The following is a 21,976-nucleotide window of genomic DNA, read 5'->3' on the forward strand; positions in this document are numbered from 1 at the left end:
CCTCTAGAGGGTTTCTGTAACTTCTTTCTTGTTTTGTAATCTTTAAATCTAGTGGAATAAAATCTTTGTTACTTTTTCTCCAGATGTCTTCCCAGGCTTGTTGGCCATTTATATAAAAGCCCATAACAATTATTAAACATATTTTTAATATTAAAGGTGAAAACTCTCAAGAGTTTTGCATTACTTGGTAATAATTTTTATCTTTATAATGTGAGTATGAGCTAACAGCATAAATTGGAATGATTTTATAACCATTTAACATAGGAATAATTAGCAGTAAATAGTGCAAGGTAGTGGAAAATTAGGTGTTAGACATACAAGTATATATATAAAAAAAATCAATAGAACACTCTTCCAAATTACAACCATGGCATAAACAAAATAAACAAAAATCAATAAACTTAAAGCTACCCTTCATTGTCCTTTAAGGTGCTAAGTAAAAAGAGAAGCCTACAACACATTTTCAATGCCAGAAAACCTGAGCTATGGTACATAACTGAGATGCTAGTGATTTCCAGAAACAAGGGTACATATTACCAAGCCTTTTTAGCTCTGATCTCTAAATAAAGGTAAGTTACTATGAAGGACTCACTAGATTTCAATAGTTGCAGTTTATTAAAAAAAAAAAAAAAGAGAGAGAGAGATTTCCTAGTTGCTTTGGACCTACAAGTCCAAAATATTCATTTATGTCCCCATATTAAAAGTAAGGTAGATCATTGCAGAAAAAAAAAAACCAACATTTTTTTTTTAGTTTGGGTTTTTTCACATGTGTATTTTTTTCTATTCCTGTGTGACAAAAAGAAACAGTTTCTACTAGTTGTTCACTTTTCCACTTAACATGTTCAGTAATCAGATAAATTATTTCACTAGGAACATTATAGAAACAAGGGAAACTGAAAATATAAGAGTAAAAATAAAAAGATTTGATAAATAAATAAACAATAATGGGCAAGTTGTACTAATAATTCCTGTTGTTCATTCATTAAGAATCTCTGTTTTGAAATATTGTTGGCATTACCAGAGTATATTCTATGTATAATCAGAGTCCTATACAAGCTCAAGCACATGACTGAGAATTTAGCTCCAGCTGGAGAATTTCAACATTTGTTTACTGCAATTTGGACAGGGGCATAAATTTCCAAGCAAGAAGTTTTCTGTAAGTGAACTTTCAAATTAATGAAATGGAAGAAAATTTATAGGTAGAAGTCTATCAGAAGAACGTGTTTTGAGATGGAGGATGATCATTTCAGGGAAAAGTTTACATTCTGCCAACGAAATGTTTGACACTGATGAGCATTTACAGGGCACCATAAAGGTGAACAGCTTCTGCAAGTAGTAAAAAGGAAGATAGGTATGACAAGCAACCAGCAAGCTGAAAATATAAAAGAGCATGGAGGCAAATTTACTAAAGCATCAACTTTGAAGAAATGGGAGCATTAAGACTGTTAAGGGAAGACAGGACTAGAAAGCATATAACAGGGGTTTGGCATAACAATAAGGTCTGGCAGGAGGTTGCCCCTGTCATGGAATTGCACATGAAGAATTACGTAAGGAAGCTGGTTATGAAAGTGGAATTTCTGTGCCACTTAAGCTGTAATGTCAGTGAGAATTCATGAATTTTAAAGCCTTGGAAAATGACAAGAGAAATAGGAAGAAAAAGCAGCAATATTAGAGGGAGTATGAAGAACCCTGAAACTGTAGCTGAGGACACGGATAAGTGACATGCAAGATTTTAATAGCTAAAGCTATGAGACAAGGAAGAATCACATGCAAAAAAAGAAAGAAAATACAAAAAAGTTCAAGCCACATCTCCACTGATGTTCTGACATCATCTGCAACCTAGTGTTCATTGATAAGGATGATCTGCACTGATGATCTGCAACCTAGTGTTCATTTTCCTTAAGCAGGTGAATGAAACTATGTATATAAGATGAAATTTCTGATATGTGGATATCGGAGATATGCAAAGTGGGGATAGGATACTGGAAAGCCAGTGGGACATAATGGTGGAACATAAAACAGTATTTCTTGCTGCAGAATAAAATACCTAAAGTCTCAGCCAGAAAGTGTTCTGAAGAAACGCTTAAAGTCTTTTACTCATCTCTGAAAAAAACCTCAAGCTCTTGTTCTTTAAGCAGGAGAAAGCTCCCATCCAGTCACATTAGAAAAAAACCAAAAAAAATGACCAAAACCACAAAAAAAACCCCAAACCTTAAACAAACCCTAACTAGTAAACCCCAACAAAAAAATTTATTGAATTTAAGTCAGTTTGCCATGTGTCCTTCCACAGGAAATCTTTATCAGTGTGAGTGTTCAAGGTGTGTATGTGTTCAAGTAGAAGCAGAGGAGGAGTTTAGTGTATGTAGGAGAGAGAAAGAGAAGTCTGAACGTTCATAGCAGTGTATGCAGACAATGAGTTAAGGGAATAGGATGTTTAAGAGAGTTGTGAATGCGAGTGGAAGGGCTGATAGAGAAGTGAAAGTACAACTGAAAGGGAGTGTTGAGATGGAAGAAGCACACCATATAATGTAAAACTATAGAAGTAAAGAAATCGTTAGGTACTGAGATACTAAATGCAAAGGGTCAAGTACATTTGCCTAATTACAAAAAATTCTAAAAAGAATCATGGCACAATGAATACTTTTCCTGACTCTCAGAGAGTTGTATAAGTTTGCTTGTATTTTCACAAGTATGTTATGGGAGAAAGAACAAACAATGAAGGATTTACATCTCTCTTGTGTCTCTATAAGTGTAGAGATTGTTACTCAATGTAAGGTCTGCTAGAGTTCTTCAAAAGGTCCAAAAAGACCAATAAAGCTACCACAGCATTTATTTAAGGAATGCCTCTCATTTTCCACATTGTCACTACAGGGAAAAAGTTTAGTTTATTTTGCTGTACTGCTTGCTTCTGTGTATTGTGTTTCTGGGCTGCCAAAGTTACATTCTTCTCATGTAGATACTTCATTACAGTCATATTTTTTCTTTTTTCTTCCAGAATCTTTCATTATTACCTGGCAGATATATTTCTTTATGGTTCTTGGAACATACTGTGTTAGTCATTTGTGTTGGAACAGATCACAATATCTGCCTCCAAGTTGTTGTCACACATTTTATGTTAGAATATCTCTTGCAGGTTGTGTGTGTATTTTGGCTGATACTTACTAAGTCTGAAGGAAACAGTATGGCTTATTACATTTATACCTCAATGAATGATATTGTCCACTTCTTGTCATTTATCCTGCTGTGGTGTTTTAATTCCTCTGCTAGAAGATCCATACAGACAACCCTGATGGCAAACAGAATCTGATGCATTAACCTACTAATTACTTGCAAAATTATTTGCAAAATTTTCAAATAGTCTCCCAGAAACTATAAATATTCTTGAAGTTTAAGAGGATTTCTTCCCCTGTGTTATATTAATTTGAGAAATTAACATGATCTCCTCTGTTTTCTGGGTGGAGCAATAAGATCAGACAGTATGTAAGTTCTCTTGGCTTGACTGGTTAGAAAAATTGTTGTACTCGTGTGTTGTAAAAGAGACCTAAAAAAATAATAAAAACGTTTTTGATCATACACTCCATTTTATTTAGCTGCTTCTTCTGCTGTTGTGGAAGATATTATGCATTTCAGATATTAACAAAAGTGATGAAACTAGTTTGATGATGCTTCAAGTTTACCTTTGTACTCATCACAGAGTTAATTTCTTCTACTGTGACAAATTATGCTACGACTTATATTCGGATCTAGCGCTGCAAGCAAATTAGCATGTATGTTATTTTGGAGCTGCATGACTGTACTTGTTTTATAAACATGGTCTACATAATAGGAAGATTTTCAATCCATTCTATGGTTGCAGCTTTGTTCTCAATTTTTGTTTAGTGCTGTTTCATATTCATTATTCTACAAACTATTTGCTACCTCAATTATTTCAAAAAGTACTTTCATAGTGAACTGCAATATTTGTTGCAATTTAGAGTGGTCTTCTTTTTACCTGTATGCTTCTTATTTGATGTATGGCTTAGTACAGTAGAACAAACCTTTAATGAATCTTTATCAACCTGATGTTGTTGAGATTCTTTGAATTTGTATACTGCTGTAATTATACTCTTGGTGGAGCTTTTGTTTTATTTATCATATTCTGCTAAGTATATGCAGGATTTTTATTGTCTGTGTTTTAAACAGTTATGGCACTGTCAGTAGAGGAAAAATGACTAAATAAATCTTATTGTTTTTCAAAGAACTAAAACATGTCATATACAATGTCATACTATAAAACCATTTGTTTCCACAGCCAAAAATGTACAGGTTGTGGGTCTTTTTACATTATATTATTGTTTGATTATGACTATCACTTTCACTTTTAATAACTGAGAAGGTAAATCTGTTCAGAAAAATTAAAATTAGACTTGTAAAATGTGTGTCTGAATGGGCAGGAATTACTAGATCCACAAGAAGAAATTTTGCTCTTTATTCTCCATCTACCTACTGGAAGTCAGAAGTTAGAAGAAAATATTGAAACTGCTCGAGGAAAACTAGATATCTAAACCTGTGAGCTACAAAATTTTGTTCATATGGAGAAATATCGCAAGTAATCTAATAAAGTCAGATCTGACAGACCTAATCCATAGCAGCTCCTCTACCTGATGTAACTCTACACTGACTACATTCTTCTCTGAAGATTTTTTAAAAAGCATTGAAATATAGGATAAATTCTTTTGGAAAAAAAAAATATATATATATTGACCTCCAAAGAGTAAAGTGGGAGTATTTTATTTGTTTGGGTTTTGGTTTTTTGTTTGCTTTCATATTCATGTTTCATTTTTCTTTCATCAGCTCTTGTAATCTCTATGAATAATTGACTTTGTTCTGCTCATTGAACAGTTATTTACAATGGTTTAAATCTATTATAATATTTTTATTTTGTTAATTTGGCAGCAGGTTCTGTCTACTTACTACCAGTGCGTCAAAGATTCCGGTAAACAAAAGAACAGTCCTTGTGATTCGGGGAATTGTCTAAAGTTCTCAGAAAACTGAAGAACATTTTATGAATGCTCATATATGTCTGAAGACTAAGAAGGACAAGGAATATTTACTACTCATGGATCTTCTGTGAGTGATCTATTATTACTTAAAAAGGCAAAATATTAAAACCAAATTTTTCTGAGAGGAATCAACTGCCATATCAAAACTCCACTGCAGATTGGCAACTAATAACAAGCAGTGGTAAGATGTGCTGAAAGCTGCATGTGACCATTGCAGTAGCATGAAAACAATTAAAATCTTGTTTCCTCTGACATGATTTGCAATGAGCCTCCAAGACAGAAAAAGCCAACTGCCACTTTTTTTTTTTTTTCCTAAATTACATGAAGTTTGTGAAGGAAACACATGACCACCTTTACTACTTAAAATCTGCGGTATTTTTTTAGTACCTTCTAATTTAAAGAAATACAAAATGCAGTGTTGATATTACAATGTATGTTCTTATGTATGTAGTAGAAGGAAAAGTGTCAGCTGAGAAAAGTAATATTAATTAAAGTAGATACACTACATGATATAAAAATATGCCTCCTATTAGTTATTAAAATGATAATAATAACCATAATAAGCGGTATCTTATTTTTTTCTGCAGTTGTTCTAACTGTTTGCTGTGTTAATACACAGAGAATTTATCTTGATACCATTAACCTGTTGTGTTTGTAATTTACTGGAAATATATATAACAAGGCAGTGAGTCATTACTTCATATTTCTCATTCACCCACATTGTCCTCTTGAAGACAATGGGAATCACTCAAGTCTCATTTAACAGCAATATTTTATTAATGGGAGCAATATTATTTATAGGTGCTGTGATACCTTGTTGTCATTTTCACTTGCACCACAGTGCTGCTAATAAAACTTTTAATTGAACCTGTTCCATCACCTTATGAGGAATATGTGATTATATAGTTCTCCCACATCTGTAGTGAATTAGATTCAACAGATGACAAAGAGAGAGCAAAAAAGTGAAGATGTAGTGTTGGATGACTCTTATTACTTGCGATTTTCTACAGTGGAGAAGTTGCCATAAAAATAGTCATATTAAATCATCTTTCTAAATGATTCAAAGAAATAGGTGTGCTAGAGTGAAGTTTACCTGCATTTTTGGGTAAACTAAACTGTAGTCTTGGTGAGCCTACATCTCTTCATTGACTAGAACTGACTAGCTCAAATGTGGGTTTCTACTCTTCAGCCATATACATCCATCAGAATCAGAGAATGGCTGAGTTTGGAAAGGAAATCTGGATGTCATCTGGTTCAAACAGGACTACCTACAAACAATTGCCCAGGATCTTGACAGACAGTTTTTGAATATCTACAAGGAGAAAGACTCCACAACCTCTGTGGGCAAGCTGTGCCAGTGCTTCCTCATCCTCACACTAACAAAAGTATTTCCTGATATTCAGATGGATCCTTTTGTATTTCAAGTTCATAGAATCATAGAATCATAGAATAACCAGGCTGGAAGAGACCCACAAGATCATCGAGTCCAACCATTCCTATCAAACACTAAACCATGCCCCTTAGCACCTCCTCCAGCCATCCCTTAAACACCTCCAGGGAAGGTGACTCAACCATCTCCCTTGGCAGCCTGTTCCAGTTCCTAATGACCCTTTCAGTGAAGAATTTTTTCCTAATGTCCAGCCTAAATCACCCCTGGCGGAGCTTGAGGCCATTCCCTCTTGTCCTGTCCCCTGTCACTTGGGAAAAGAGGCCAGCACCCTCCTCTCTACAACGTCCTTTCAGGTAGTTGTAGAGAGCAATGAGGTCTCCCCTCAGCCTTCTCTTCTCCAGGCTAAACAACCCCAGCTCTCTCAGCCGCTCCTCATAAGACCTGCTCTCCAGCCTCCTCATCAGCTTTGTTGCTCTTCTCTGGACTCTCTCCAGAGCCTCAACATCCTTCTTATGGTGAGGGGCCCAGAACTGAACACAGTACTCAAGGAGTGATCTCACCAGTGCCGAGGTCAGAGAGAATAACCTCCCGGGACCTGCTGGTCACGCCATTTCTGATACAGGCCAAGATGCCATTGGCCTTCTTGGCCACCTGGGCACACTGCTGGCTCATATTCAGTCGGCTGTCAACCAACACGCCCAGGTCCCTCTCTTCCAGGCAGCTTTCTAGACAGACTTCTCCTTGTCTGTAGCGCTGCACAGGGTTGTTGTGCCCCAAGTACAGGACCCGGCACTTGGCCTTGTTAAACCTCATGCCAATGGACTCTGCCCAGTGGTCCAGCCTGTTCAGAACCCTTTGCAGAGCCTCCCTATCCTCCAGCAGATCAACACTTCCACCCAGCTTAGTGTCATCCGCAAACTTGATAAGGGTGCACTCGATACCTTCATCCAGGTCATTGATAAAGACATTGAACAGGGCTGGACCCAGCACCGAGCCCTGGGGAACCCCACTTGTCACTGGCCTCCAGCTGGATTTCACACCATTTACCACCACTCTCTGGGCCCGGCCATCCAACCAGTTTTCCACCCAGGAGAGTGTGCGCCTGTCCAGGCCAGAGGCTGACAGTTTCTCAAGCAGAATGCTGTGAGAAACTGTGACAAAGGCTTTACTGAAGTCCAGGAAGACCACATCCACAGCCTTTCCCTCATCCAGTAGGTGGGTCACGTTGTCATAGAAGGCGATCAGGTTAGTCTGGCAAGACCTGCCTTTTGTGAACCCGTGTTGACTGGGCCTGATCACCCGGTTCTCTTGCATGTGTTTCATGATAGCACTCAAGATCACCTGCTCCATGACTTTCCCTGGCACTGAGGTCAGAATGACAGGCCTGTAGTTTTCTGGGTCCTCCCTGTGACCCTTTTTGTAGATGGGCACAACATCAGCCAGCCTCCAGTCCAGTGGGACTTCCCCAGTCTTCCAGGACTGTTGGAAGATGATGGAAAGGGGTTTGGCCAGCACATCTGCCAGCTCCTTTAATACCCTTGGATGAATCCCATCCAGCCCCATAGTCTTGTGGGTGTCTAGTCAGGCTAGCAAGGCTCTGACCACCTCCTCTTGGATCATGGGAGCCTCATTTTGCTCCCCTAGCTCCTGGGTTTGTACACAGATGGAACAACTTTCTTTACAATTAAAGACTGAGGCAAAGAAAGCATTAAGTACCTCAGCCTTTTCCTCATCCCCTGTCACTGTTGTTCCTTCTGCATCCAATAGGGACTGTATGGTCTCCCTAGTCCTCCTTTTATTATTTATATATTTATAGAAGGATTTTTTTGTTATCTTTCACAGACTTTGCCAATCTGATTTCTAGCTGAGCCTAAGCCCTCCTGATTTTTTCTCTACACAATCTCACTTTCCTCCTGTAGTCCACCCAAGAGGCCTGTCCCCTCTTCCAGAGCCCATAAACATTTCTCTTCTTCTTGATATCACTCAAGATCTCTCTGTTCAACCAAGCTGGTTTTCTCCCCTGCCGGCTTTTTTTCTGGAACATGGGGATGGCTTTCTCCTAAACTGCTAGGATTTCCTTTTTGAAGAGCTCCCAGCACTCATGGGCTCCCTTGCCCTTAAGTACTGTCTCCCATGAGACTTTGCCAACCAGCCTTCTGAAGAGTTCAAAGTCTGCCCTCTGGAAATGTAATGCTACTGTCCTACTAACCACCCTCTTCACTTCCCCTAGGACTGAAAACCCTATCATCTCATGGTCACTTAGTCCTAGGCATCCACCTACTGCCACATCCCCCACAAGGCCTTCTCTGTTCACAAACAGCAGGTCCAGGAGGGCACCCTCCCTTGTTGGTTCATTCACCAGTTGTGCAAGGAAGTTGTCTTCCACGCACTCCAGGAACCTCCTAGACTGCTTCCTTTCTGCTGTATTGTACTTCCAGCAGATATCAGGAAGATTGAAGTTGTGCCCATTTTTACCTGTCTAGTCACCGGGCACCACTGAGAAGAATGCAAGTCTGTCCTCTTTACACAATGCCTTCATACACTGGGATGTGTTACCCTCAAAGCCTCTTATTCTCCAGGCTGAACAGTCCCAAGTCTTCCAGTCTATCCTTATACAGTAGTGCTCCAATCCCTTCATCATCTCTGGGGCCCTGCCAAAAGACGTTATTGTCTGATAAACAGAAGGGAACATTTTCAGATTTGCTAAGAAAGGCTGTTGATTCAAAGAATGTATTTTCTTGAACATTCCACCACCAAAGAGGGTCTGCAATGTGGATAAAAAGAATATCAAAGGTGGAAGCCTTTCTGTATCTAAGCATTCTTGTTTTCTTTTTATTCCTCTTTCTATAGTCCCAACAATTTTTACCTTTTTGATTGACCCTTTTGGAATAGATGCAGTTTTAAATTTATCAGTCACAGTTGGCTCACTGACTTATCTTTCAGTTTTGACTTACCTTTCAATTTTTCCTTGAATAAGTGCTATTTTAGTGTGTTTCTAGACTTTCTAAGTAATTCTCTCTTTGTGATCGTTCCTAGCTTTATATTTTCTACAATATGCAAGTCTTTACTTCACAAAGTATTACAGTGTTGAGACAGAATATATAACATTCTAATTATACCTTTAATTTTTTTTACTGAGTTTACCTAAAAAGATGGAGTTTCTATGCCTAAGTTCCTTTATGTATGGTGATGAGAGAGGCAAATAACAGTAATTACATTATTTATGGTAAAAGTGAGGAGCACTGAACAGTTACAACATCTCCTTACTCATTGTCTTTGAACTTTAACGGTATAAGAGCAGATTTTATGTATTTGGTCTGGCTGGAACGGAGTTAATTTTCTTCATAGCAGTCTGTATGTTGCTGTGTTTTGGATTTGTGACTAAACCAGGGTTGACAACACAGCAGTATCTTGGTTGCTGCTGAGCTGTGCTTGAACAGCATCATGTTTTTTTTCTTACTACTCTGTCCCTACAGCAAGTAGCCTGCGGCTTCACAGGAAAATGCTCTAGTTGGCAGCCTGATCTAGCGGGACATGTCCTGCTCATCGCGGGGGGGTTGGAGGGTGGGGGGGTGGAACTAGATGATCTTTAACTATGAACTATTCTATGATTCTCTGACAAGTTGCTGAGGCAGCTGACCCAAATTGGCTAAAGGGATAATCTGTAACATAGGACATAATGGTCACCAGTAAAAGCGCAGTGGAACGAGGAAGAAGCGGAGATACCTGTGGTTATATATTTTTGTCTTTCCAAGTAGTGTTTCACATCCTTTGAGGGCTAAAATTGCTAAACATCCTCCTGACAATGGGAAATAGTGCATAAATCATGTCTTGTCTGGGTCACGCGTGCATCTTTATTTTGCTTATTAAACCATCTTTATTATGATTCATCGATTTTTGGTTTTAGCTGGTTCAGTTCTCTACCCCATTCCACTGAGTGAGCAAGCAGCAATGCTTAGCTGCTGGCCAGAGTCAACTCATGACAGCTGAGAAAGCTAAGTTCCCCCATTCATATTCCCAATATCCCTCTAGAAGCCTCCTCTATTATGTAAATATATCAAAAGATATTTTCTGAAGGTATATCTGAAGGAAACAATAGGGTAAAGATTGGCGTGATAAAAACAGTGGAGATGTCATGGAAATGTTGCCTTAGTGTCCACTTTGATAATAAGTACCGTGGATTTTTCTAAGCCTAAAGTTTGTTGTAGTCAATTCAGAAATTATTGGTTTCTCTGAAGCTTTAGTATGATTGAGGTGGTAGACTTAAGGCAAACCTCAAGCCTGCTGTGATAAATGAAGCAAGGGCCCACCAATAAAATATCATGTCTCAATATCTCTATAGGTACTCTTATAAAGTAATTCTTTGTTTCGTGTTTTCAAGTAGTTTATGTGTTACTAAGAACTTATCTTCAGCATGCATCACTGATAAATGCCCTTAGGAGAACTGTTCTGTGTATTAAGTGATATCCTACCAAAAATAGCATGCAATCTACTATGTGGTGTGGGATTTAGCTGAGCTATGTTTAGGTGTCTCTAGGTGACCTGGATACCAACATAGCTACTTTTTGTTACTGGAGAACTAATCAATAAGTTCACTCATTCACTGGACCCTGGAGAACTATTCAGTTTACCCTAAAGTAGATACCCCCATATGATGTCTAAACTCTGTATCTCTGAACTCCAACAAGTGTATTGACTGGAACTCCATAGACATATTAGATGCTTGTAGATTTAGGTTACATGTAGGCACTTCTATTATAAACATCTACCTTAATCCTGTCTAAATTAGGGTTGGTAGCAATTCTCTATTCTTTTTAGTTCTCGATTTGTGATCTTAGTATATTTTCATGTTTTATATATGCTATCTTGGACGCAAAGGGAGTCGGAGGAATCAGGTAGAACTGAATTCCTCCTGGTTTTATCAATAGGAAGGAGTCTTGAAATATTTATTCTGTTGATTAAAACCTCAACAACAGAAGTCACTTGATGTTGCAAGATATTCTATTTCCATTCTAAGTAAAAAATAAAATTCTGCACCTGTTATCAGCACACATTTAACAGTGAAATTAAAGTGCCTTTTTTAGTCTCCTAGACAACTGACAAAAAAAAGAATTCAAATTTCATTGAATCTTTTTATAGTAAAGGCCTAGAAGACGTGATGTTAAAAAGATATTCCTTACGTATGATGTCAGAATCCTTTAACTTGTGAATCCTGTATGAACCACCTTGAGGACAAAACAAAAGTGTCCTCTAATCTTTTTAAAGAATGTACAACTGTACAACTGTAACTCTTCAAAAGTCATATGAGCCAAACTTGAAAGCAATTTGTGAGCACAAATAGCTTATTTTTTGGCAAAGTGTGAATAAATGGAAATTGGGTTTCACTGAGGAAACTTAAGGTCTCAAAAATTTGCTCTTATGATGAGTACTTAGAATCATAGAATCATAGAATAACCAGGTTGGAAGAGACCCACCAGATCATCGAGTCCAACCATTCCTATCAATTGCTAAACCATGCCCCTCAGCACCTCGTCCACCCATCCCTTAAACACCTCCAGGGAAAGTAACTCAACCACATCCCTGGGAAGCCTGTTCCAGTGCCCAATGACCCTTTCTGTGAATTTTTTTTCCTAATGTCCAGCCTAAACCTCCCCTGGTGGAGCTTGAGGCCATTCCCTCTTGTCCTGTCCCCCGTCACTTGGGAGAAGAGGCCAGCACCCTCCTCTCCACAACCTCCTTTCAGGTAGTTGTAGAGAGCAATGAGGTCTCCCCTCAGCCTCCTCTTCTCCAGGCTAAACAACCCCAGCTCTCTCAGCCGTTCCTCATAAGGCCTGTTCTCCAGCCCCTTCACCAGCTTTGTTGCTCTTCTCTGGACTCTCTCCAGAGCCTCAACATCCTTCTTGTGGTGAGGGGCCCAGAACTGAACACAGGATTTGAGGAGCGGTCTCACCAGTGCCGAGTACAGAGGGAGAATAACCTCCCGGGACCTGCTGGTCACGCCGTTTCTGATACAGGCCAAGATGCCATTGGCCTTCTTGGCCACCTGGGCACACTGCTGGCTCATATTCAGTCGGCTGTCAACCAACACCCCCAGGTCCCTCTCCTCCAGGCAGCTTTCTAGACAGACTTCTCCTAGTCTGTAGCACTGCATAGGGTTGTTGTGCCCCAAGTACAGGACCCGGCACTTGGCCTTGTTAAACCTTATGCCGTTTGACTCTGCCCAGAGGTCCAGCCTGTTCAGATCCCTTTGCAGAGCCTCCCTACCCTCCAGCAGATCCTGGTCACGCCATTTCTGATACAAGCCAAGATGCCATTGGCCTTCTTGGCCACCTGGGTGCACTGGTGGCTCATGTTCATTCATCACTGTCAACCAACAACCCCAGGACTTTCTCCTCCACGCAGCTTTCTAGACAGACTTCTCCTAGTCTGTAGCACTTGTCATGGAAAGTTGGATGTCGAAGAAACACAGTAGACCCTTCAATAGTTAAGAGGTTCTTTCATGAAACCTTTTTCTTCACAGATGGAATCAGCATTATGATTATGTCATTGGTGTGGACAGCTCTGTGGCTGACTCTCATTTATCATTAAAGAAGCAGAAAAGGAGGATAGATCTTAGATGTTTGAGGATCAAAGGTGTACTCCTGCACATATCTCTGTTTATATCTGCTGTTGCTGTGTAGCCCTGATGACAAAAATTTGAGAATAAAGGTTTGACATGTGATTTATATAGAGAGAACACTGGCAATGTCAAGGAAAAATATGAAGTATTGGTTTTATCATTGATATGAACACAGTCTTTCTATGAAGGACAGTGGGACTGAGCATGGGAGAAGAAGCTAGAGCTTGGTCTGTTACAGACGTTGTCATGGAAGCCAAAAATGTGAGACATGTTAATGAAACACTGGTAGTGTCAAAGACGGGGACAGAGCTTTGGCCGTGTTAAACGGCTGCTAGAGAACACTGGCGCTATCAGAGATGAGGCTATAATTCTGTCTGTGTCAGAAATAAGTATGACACTGAGTATATCAGGGTTTGCCTCTGATACTTGGCTATATTAAAGACAGCCAGGAAGAGACACCTGGCTTTTTCAAAGCTGGGCATGGAGCCCTGTCTCTGTCACTATTTGCCATAGAGTTATTATTTTATCATGCAGCAGTATGAAATTTCCAATATATCTGTGATTTAACATTTATGATGGATTAACAATCACCTTTACCTGGGATCAATATCAATAATGTGCCCTCACATATCAGAAACATAAGTAAAGATATATCCATACAAGAAAACTTAAAAGGAGACAGTCCCCCATTATTCTTACTATTTACATAATATAGTCATAGAAATAAGATGTAAATAGGAGGAAATCATGTGTTTCCATTTGTGTGTGGTTAAAATGACATGTTGATCACAGAAGATTTATCCTTTGTATTTGTCTGTCATACACCTGTACAAAGCTTTGTTAGGTAACAGAAAAATCTGATTGCATTAGTGGTAATTTAGCACTTGTGTTCATAAAATAAAGCAAAGGTTTCTATATGGGAAAATGGGAAGGTGCTCCTATTTTTGTCAGATATGCATTTGAAAATATTTTATCTTCTGGATTACTTGTTCCCACAGAGCAGCAGGATACTCTTAAATTGCATTGATTTTGTCCTTGTACTACACTAAAAATACATTTATTGAAAAAGTATTACAGTCTTTCAGATTTTGTTCTGAAATCCTCTCTGCGTCTATCTATGTAACAGAGGTCTGTATATGCCAAAAAATGAAAATGGTCTTGTTAAAATTATCCAAGTTTCTGATCTGGTCAAGATGACAAAGTAGTTCAAGGCATATTGCACATAACAGAACAGCTATGCGAAATACTGTTAGTGAAGAAAGATTATGAAAGCTTGCAATACAGAAAAGCTGAAACAGAATTATTTGTTAAGTCAATGTCAGTTTGTTAATAGGTGAGTGAGTTCTACTTTTTATTGTAGTTCCTGTCATATAATATGAACAAACAACTCTAAATACTCAAGTTTTACCCAAGTGACTTTTCCAGAATCATAGAATCACAGAATCTTTAGGTTGGAAAAGACCTTTGGGATTATCAAGTCCAAATCTACCTGTCCAATACTAAATTAAATCCCTAGGCAATTCACCTATCCGTGTTTTAAATACCTCCAGGAATGGAACCTCCCTGGCAGCCTGTTCCAGTGCTTGATAACTCATTCAGTGAACAAGTTTTTCCTAATGTCCAATCTGAACCTCCCCTGGTGCAGCCTCAGGCCATCCCATCACCTGTCACTTCGGCAAAGAAACCAATGCACACCTCTCTACAACCTGCTTTCAGGTAGTTGTAGATGGTATAAGGTCTCCCCTCAGCCTCCTCTTATCTAGGCTGAACAACGCCAGTTCTTCCAGCTGCTCCTCAGAAGACTTGTTCTCCAGACCCTTCACCAGCTTTGCTGTTCTTCTATGGAAACACTTCAGGACCTCAATGTCTTTCTTGTAGTCAGGGGCCCAGAACTGAACACAGTATTCAAGGTGTAACCTCACGAGTGCCGAGTAAAGGGGCAGAACCACTTCCTTGGACCTGCTGGTCACGCCATTTCTGATCCAAGGCAAAATGCTGTTGGCCTTCTTGGTCACCTGGATACACTGCTGGCTCATGTTTGTTAGCGTCGTCTGTGAACTTACTGAGAGTACATTCAATCTTTTCATCCAGGTCATTAATAAAGATGTTGAACAGAACTGGACCCAACACTGAGCCCTGGTAGACACCATTTGTTACCAGCCTCCAACTGGATTTAGCTCCATTTACCACCACTCTTTTGGCCCAGCCATTTAGCCAGTTTTTTACCCAGCAGAGGGTATGCCTGTCCAGGCCAATGGCAGACAGCTTCTCAAGTAGAACACTGTGAGAAACTGTGTCAAAGGCTTTACTGAAATCCAAGTATACTACGTTCGCAGCCTTTCCTTCATCACCTTGTCATAAAAGGTGACCAGGCCAGTTTGGCAGGACCAGCCTTTCATAAACCCTTGCTGACTGGGCCTGATCCCTTGGTTGTCTTGCGTGTGCTGTGTGATGGTTCTCAGGATGGCCTGTTCCAGGATCCCAGATCTTCCCTGGCACTGAAATAAGACTGACAGGCCTATAGTTTCCTGGATCCTCCTTCCAGCCCTTCTTGTAAATGGATGCAAGCTCTGCCAGCCTCTAGTCAAGTGGAACTTCCCCAGCCATCCAGGACTGCTGCTAGATGATGGAAAGGGGTTTGGCAAGCATTTTCACCAGTTCCCTCAATACCTTTGGGTGCATCCTATCTGGCCCCAAAGACTTGTGAATGTCTGCTTGTCCAAGCAGGTCTCTAAATATATCCTCATGGATCATGGGAGCTTTGTTCTGCTTTTCTCTGTGTCTTCAGGCTCATGAGGCTGAGTGCCCAGAGAACATCTTACCTTCCTATTAAAGACTGAGGTAAAGAAGGTATTAAGTACATCAGCCTCACGCTCATCCTTTGTCACAATTGTTCCTGCTGCATCCAGTAAAGGATGCAGATTCTCCTTGGCCCTCCTTCTGTTGTTGATATTTTTTGCAGAAAGAATTTTTATTACCTTTCACAGACTTGGCGAATCCTAATTCTAGTTGGGCTTTCGCCCTTCTGATTTTCCATCTACATGGTCTCACTTCATTCCTGTAGTCCTCCTGTGATGCCTGCCCCTTCTTCCAGAACTAATACACTTTCATTTTTTTCCTGACATCCACCCTGATCTCTCTGCTCAGCCAAGCAGGTTTTCTCCCCCACTGGCTCATTTTTCTTCCACACACTCCAGGAATGTCCTAGATGGCTTTCTCTCTGCTGTATTATACTTCCAGCAGACGTGTGGTAAATTAAAGTCTCCCACAAGGACTAGCAATCGCAGCACTTCTCTGAATTGCTTGTAGAATATCTCATAAGCCTCTTTTTCCTGGCTAGGGGGTCTATAGCAGACTTCCACCACGATTTCTGCCTTGTTGGGTGCTCTGCTGATTTTTATCCATAAGCACTCAGCCTTATCATTAAGCTCTAACCTATCATTAACCATCATTAAGCTCTAACTTATCAAAACACTCTTTAACATAGAGGGATATCCCACTGCCTCTCCTTCCTCACTTATCCTGCCTGATGAGTTTATAGCCAGCCATAGCAGCACTCCAGTTATGCAAGTCTTCCCACCACATTTCCACGATGGAAATTATATCATAGTCCTCTTGCCTTACAATTACCTCTAGTTCCTCTTGTTTATTGCTCATGCTACATGCAGTGATGTAGACATAGTTCACCTGGGCTGTTGGTCCTGCTACACTCCTAAGGGGAACAGTCTCAGTTCCTATTTCAGTGACTGCTCACTCAATCTTTACATCTCTGTAATCACCCATCTTTACACCTCTGTTGCCATTAGAAGTGCTATCCCCTGCTTACTGTGAGGTGGCAGACCAAAGGTCCTTGCCAGCATATTATTCTTCAGACACTGGAGTGCCATTCCCAAGCCTGGCTTTGCGCCTCTCCACCTTCACATCTAGTTTAAAGCTCTGTGAACCCTGCTAGCTTCTTGGTAATTACCCTTTTGTCCCTTGGGGGTTGGGGACATTGTACCCTGTCCCTGGACAGCAAGTCTGGTGTTATGTAGGTCAACTCATGATCAAAGAACCTCATAATAGGTTTGGAGATATGTATTTATTTCTTGGCTCTTCCTATTACTACCCTCATCATTCCCTGTAGCTGGAATGACAGAGGAGAATACTACCTGTGCCCCTGATCCCTCCACTATATGTCTCAAGGCCCTGAAGTCCCTTTTAATTGCCTCAGATTTCTTGTTTGAATTTTGTTACTACCTACTTGGAAAATCAGTAGAGGATAATAATCATAGAATCTTAGAATCATAGAATCGTTAGGGTTGGAAGACACCTCAAAGATCATCTAGTTCCAAACCACGTGCCACAGGCAGAGACATCTCACTAGATCAGGTTACCCAAGGCACCATCCAACCTGGCCTTAAACACCTACAGGGATCAGGTAATCCTTGGCAACCTGTTCCAGTGACTCACCACTCTCACAGTGAAGACATTCTTCCTTATATCAAGCCTCAGTCTGCCCTTCTCCAGCTTATACCCATTCACCCTTTACCTATCACCACATGCCTTTATGAATAGACCCTCTCCAGCTTTCTTGAAGGCTGATTTCAGGTACTGGAAGGTCACTATAAGATCTCTTTGGAGCCTTCTCTTCTCCAGGCTGAACAAGCCCAACTCTCTCAGACAGTCCTCACAGGGAAGGTGCTCCAGACCTCGGATCATCTTTGTAGCCATCCTCTGGACCTGTCCAGCAGCTCCATATCCTTCTTGTGTTGAGGATTCCAGAACTGGACACAGTACTCCAGATGAGGTCTCACAAGAGAGGAATAGAGGGGCAGATTCATCTCTCTAGATCTGCTGGCCACACTTCTTTTGATGCAGCCCACAATACAGTTGGCTTTCTGGGCTGTGAGCACACACTGCTGTCTCATGTGGAGCTTCTCATCAACCAGCACCCCCAAGTCCTTCTCTGCAGTACAGCTCTCAATCATGTCATCCCCCATCGTATACTGAAAATGGGGATTGTCCTGACCCAGGTGTAGGACCTTGCACTTGGTCTTGTTGAATCCCATGAGGTTCTCACAGGTTCACTTCTCCAGCCTGTCCAGGTCCATCTGGATGACACCTGGATTACAATCCGCAGTCCTCACCAGGGTTGTAAGTTTTCTTTCCACATCTTTAACAAAGGCCCCACGTAGGCAGCAGACTTCCTTATGTAATGGGTCCATTCTGCAGATCAGACCTTCTGTTCCCTTCAGAAGGGAGACCCTGATGACAATAACTCATTTTTTCTTCTTAACAGAGTTTGTTTTAAGGGATGGCTTAGGGTGTCTTAACCTAGGGAACATTTTTAGGCTGTGAGACCTATCATCCTCATTGAGGTTTGGTTCCACTTGCACAGCTTCATATGTATTGTGCAAGGGAACCTGGAGGAGGATGAGGTTGGCATGGGGGACACACATCTACTTTGCAGGGGAGAAACTTTCTGCTAACTCTCTCTGTCTCCTAAATTCCTCTTCTCAGATGACTGGAGAGAAGATGGTTCAATCTCTGTCATACAAGGCATGCCTGCCTTCTGGGTCTGAGAAAGGGAGAAGTCAGGATGATATTTTTTTCAGTTGCAAATAATTGTGGTCACAGTTAAGAGTTACAGCAGAAGACATAGTAGTGTCTTCATTGGTGCAGCTTAGTCTAATTTTTGCCTGAGAATCTGTGTAAGTGATAATTACAGGCTCCATCTCCTTAAGACCTTGTTATACTATACCTGCAAGTAGCCCTCCTCACTACTTCTATTAGATATTTCTAGACTTGTCAGAGCACAAAGGCAGACATTACTTTGAAGGAAATAATCTGTCTAGATGAAGCTAGAGAAAAGGTAATTTTTCCTGATGGAGGATAGGAAGGTCAACTTAAAGCTTTCTTGTTATTGGACAATATCTGTTTCTCATTTTAATTGTTAATAAAAAAATTGACAACATCTATGTAATTAAGTGAATTTTGAATAGTTGTGGTCAGATCTATGTCAGATGACATTGTGTTGCACTAAATACACTCAACCAGACAACATTTTAAATTGTAAAGAAAGCTAGATCTGACATACATGACGTGCCCTTTTAAAAGGCATGCTTTGTACTTTATTAATTAATACTCTGAGGTTGTTTATATTTAGCCACCAGCTCCATCTGGGCCAGCAGCAAGATACCTCATGAAGGCACAGATAATGAGCTGTTATACTTTCATACAAATGCCTTATGTTTTGTTATCAAAGTCTGTTTATAAGGCTGTTCAGACTTTCAGATGAAGATAAAGTGTGATACAGAAGAGCAAATATGAAAAAAAACTATTTTTTTCCTTCCTTTGTTAATGAAGCAACTGCGTGAAGTTAGAGGGCAAAAAGTAATTCTCCAGTTCATTGTTACTTAAAAGTCTCTGCAGAATTTATTCCTCAGCAGTTCTGCTTTTATGCATATATAAAGCTTTAGCATTCCATAGCACATGGCTTAAAGGCTTGTTAAAGGACTTCATTAGTTGCAGCTTTCTGCCTTAAATGCAAACCCTCTGTCTGTTCATGGTCCCGAGATCTACACTCTGATTCTCTACTAGCTATGGAAATTATAGGTGGATTTTTTCCAAAGTACTTGCAAAAGATCTTTCTGAAGACTTTTGTGTAATCCTTAACAATCTGACTGTATTTTGCCTTGGATTCATGACTAAGCCACATGATTTGAACTAGTTTTTCAGGATACTTATTTTTTTTCCCTGAATTCAATACCCAAAGAAATTGAGGTTAAAGATTTATCTTTCTGAATGAGAGGATGTTTGAAATATGTAAATGAAAACTCTTTGAATGGAGCTATGGTGATCCCTATGTTCTTTGCTTTACAACACTCATCTAAAATAAAATTGCATATTATGTTCACCTGTATATTCTATTAGGAAGATAAACAAGGGTTTGCAAACACAATTTCCATTCATCGTACAGCTTGTATTTTGTTTATATGGCTACAATGAAAATTTGGGAGGGAATAGAAAAAGAAGTGTTAGAGAAGGAGTTATAGTTCTGATATTACTTGATACGAGCTTATTTTGTAAGTATGAGAAATAAGAGTGCACACGTACAAAAGATAGAAGTACAGCTTGCCTGTTGAAGGAATAGCTCAGCTGGGAAGTGAAGAGAAAACCAATTGTCAAATGGAATTTTTTATAGATTAAAATAAATTGTTTGTTTCTGTGACCTCCCTAGATAAAACATAGTCAGAGGAAGACAAAAGAATTCCTAGCAAGTCATAATTAGCACAGATGTTAATTTAATACTAAGAAGCTAGAGTAAGACAGATTGATTTATTTACTATATATTTTCAGGTTAGGCTTCTGCGTTCATGTTGGTATTTAAAAACCACTCTGTCCTTATGGCTATGTAAAGAATACTGTTTCAAGGGTTATGTTGTATCCAAGGTGATTCCTTTTTATTTTTCTCTCTCCCTTTTTCTATATACACATATATGTACGCATACAAACACAAACGTATTTATTTATTTCCAACAGTTTTTCAAATACCGTACTACAGTCGGAAGACGTAAACATACTGGTCTGACATTGGTCTTCAGTACTGTCTGGATATCATTAAGGAAGAGAAATCTCTAATGTCAGATATAATCAGTTTTTAATATAGATTTTTTTCATAATTAATTAGCTAAGAGAAAAAGGATTTTTTTTTAAAAAACACAGTTTTTAAAAAACAATGTGGTTTATTAGAAGTTAAACACTTTCTGAAAATTTAATCTCTTCTCTGTTGCCCCTACAATGATGGACAAGTCCTTGCTTTCTGAAGCCTTTCTTCAAGAAGCAGACATCTGCATCTGCCTTTTTCTTGCCTTATTTTTTTTTGTCTGAGTTATATCCATCCCAGAAACTTACCCTCTTATGTTGCTTATATGCAACCTCTGATAGTCATATCCACCCAGAAAACAAATTAAAAAAAAGATTTCTTAACCTTCATTTTTATGTGGTCAGATCTAATAAAAACCTCAAAACACTGTCCTGTAGAAAGATGCAGAGGCAAAATTTCATAAATGCAAAGATGCACATATGCAAACCTCTAAAAAAAATATCTATTTTCAGTGTACAGATCTACTTAAATTTCTTGATATTTTTTATGGGTTTGAGTATTTTCCTTAATTATTCTCTGACTTTTTAATGAACTTACTCACTCTACTTTTTCTCAATAACATGGCCACTAAAGATTTGCAGAAGTAATCAAGTTACTGTTGTGATGCCATAAAGATTTGCCATATTTCCTAGAAAATAAATATTATTTTTTTTTTACACTCAGGACAACATCATCATAGAATCACAGATTCACAGAATCCCTAGGTTGAAGAAGACCTTTGAGATTATCAAGTCCAACTGTAACTGTCCACTACTGAATCATATCCCTAAGCACTTTATCTACCCATCCTCCAGGGATTGTGATTCCACCAGCTCCTGGGCAGACTGTTACAGTGCTTGATAACTTGTTCACTACATTCGCAGCCTTTCTCTGATCTGTTAAGTGGGTCACCTTGTCATAGAAGTCAGTCAGGTTAGTTTGCAGGACCTGCCTTTCATAAACCCATGCTGACTGGGCCTGATCCCTTGGTTATCTTGCTTGTGTTTTGTGATGACCTGTTCTGTGATCTTCCCTGGCACTGAGGTCACACTGGCAGGCCTGTAGTTTCCTGGATCTTCCCTCCAGCCCTTCATTTTAATGGGTGTAACATCTGCCAGGCTAACATCTTCAGGTTTGAAGAGAGAAAAAACAGGAATTTATGTGGGGCTGGGGTGAGGGTTCAGTAGAATTGCCTGTTCTGGTGACACTAACAGCTTATCCTGGGTCAATATGGTCGTTGAATAACCGTGTGAACCATATCAAGAGCTTTTTTGTTGCCAGATTAATTTATCTAAGTT

This window comes from Phaenicophaeus curvirostris, chromosome 1 (genome assembly GCF_032191515.1).
Source record: "Phaenicophaeus curvirostris isolate KB17595 chromosome 1, BPBGC_Pcur_1.0, whole genome shotgun sequence".
NCBI classification, from domain to species: domain Eukaryota; kingdom Metazoa; phylum Chordata; class Aves; order Cuculiformes; family Cuculidae; genus Phaenicophaeus; species Phaenicophaeus curvirostris.